Source organism: Perca flavescens, chromosome 7, assembly GCF_004354835.1.
Source record: "Perca flavescens isolate YP-PL-M2 chromosome 7, PFLA_1.0, whole genome shotgun sequence".
Taxonomy (NCBI): domain Eukaryota; kingdom Metazoa; phylum Chordata; class Actinopteri; order Perciformes; family Percidae; genus Perca; species Perca flavescens.
In genome coordinates, this window is record NC_041337.1 from 7,932 (window position 1) to 9,471 (window position 1,540).

At 43.1% G+C, this 1,540-nt stretch overlaps 1 long non-coding RNA gene across 1 annotated transcript; it reads left to right on the forward strand.

The window, feature by feature from the left end:
* The first annotated feature begins 538 nt into the window (after positions 1–538).
* On the forward strand, positions 539–1,271 carry LOC114559334 (uncharacterized). Its single transcript, XR_003693077.1, has 3 exons — positions 539–587; positions 727–792; positions 1,010–1,271. It is a non-coding gene; the product is annotated as an uncharacterized LOC114559334 (long non-coding RNA).
* The last annotated feature ends 269 nt before the right edge of the window (positions 1,272–1,540 follow it).

The following is a 1,540-nucleotide window of genomic DNA, read 5'->3' on the forward strand; positions in this document are numbered from 1 at the left end:
TTCCAGGAGTTGGAGCAGATCCTTCTCCGGTCTCTTGCTATTGGGGTATTTCTGGAAAATATTTCTGACAGCCAATAATCCTTCTGCGGTCTGTATATTGGTGTACAGCGCTGTGACGTCGAGGGAAAAGAGAAAAGCTGATGGCGGAACTATAATATTTTTAATAATTTCCACAAAATGGAACGTGTCCTTAATGTAGCTTTGGTGCAATATCGAGAGAGGATTTAAATAATAATCTATGAATTCCGCTGTGCGGTAGGTCTCGCTCTCACAATCGGAGACAATTGGGCGCCCCGGGGGGATGCAGTAAGGGAGGCTCCAAGACTCTCTTTTTTTGTGGATTTTGGGCAAGAGGTAAAATCTACGCATTCTGGGTTCTTTATTTCCCTGGAGGTAGGTCATTTGCTTGTGGTTAATAAATTTCTTATTATATAATGATAAAAGAATTTTATTTACTACAGGTATGGTGTCTTTATAAATGGGTCTGTCTAGTTTGGTATAGTAATTTTGATCGTTAAGCTGTCTGTGTCCCTCCCACAGATAATCCTTCCTGTCCATGAGGACCACTGCGCTCCCTTTATCTGCAGGTTTTATCACTATTTTTTCATTTAAACTCAACTGACGGAGTGCTTCAGTTTCCCATTTGCTAAGGTTGGATTTAGTCCAGCCTATTCTATTTTTTTTGAAAATATTCATTATCCAATTGTGTCAAATTGGTGATTTCAGGAGGGAGCTGTGCAGCAGAGGGAACCCAGGTGGACCTGGGAATGAAGGGAAGGTGTACAGAATCTGGTTTGTTATTATAATAAACAGACAATTTCAATTTCCTATGATAATTTTGCAGGTCAAGCTTAGTCTGATCTTTTAAACATTTGTGACTAGACCTGTGGAGAGAGGGAATAAAAGTTAGGCCTTTGTTTAGCAGCATGCTCTGTGCTGCTGTCAGTCGAAAAAGATTCACATAAGTTAACTACAGTGTTTAACCCTGCTCTGTTTTCACCACTTACAGGGTTATGGTGTTTAAAAACTGGACCCAATGATGCAGCATACTTTCACCTGTTTGTTTGGTCCAGTGAATGTAGTCACCCTCCACATGAAAGCTGCTTCTGGGGAGCTGAGGGATGAAGGTATGGTTATCTTCAATGTACCTGTTTAAGCGTCTCAGATTGTCTTGTTCTGCGGGTGGCAGTTGCCTGCTAAAGTCCAGCAGGACCACAAAGATCTGTGCTGCAGGGAAAGCTTTTTCAGCCATCCCAAAGGCCCTGTCCAGCTGTGGAATGGTCACTGTGTCTAGATCTTTGGCTCTGCTATTAATGCCAAAGGAAAGCACAGCTCTTTCCACTGACATAGATACTGGTGTTTTGGCCAAAATGCTCTCAGCATGTGCAAATGTGGCCCCTGGGTAGCTGTCCACCTGGATATGGTTATGTGAAAAAGGTGGTAAATTGGACAAGTTTGAATCCCTAAGAAGATCCAGGGCTTCCTTGGCTCCAGTGTCCAGTCAGTGTCTTTGTTCCTGGTCTGGGCGTGTCTGAGGGGC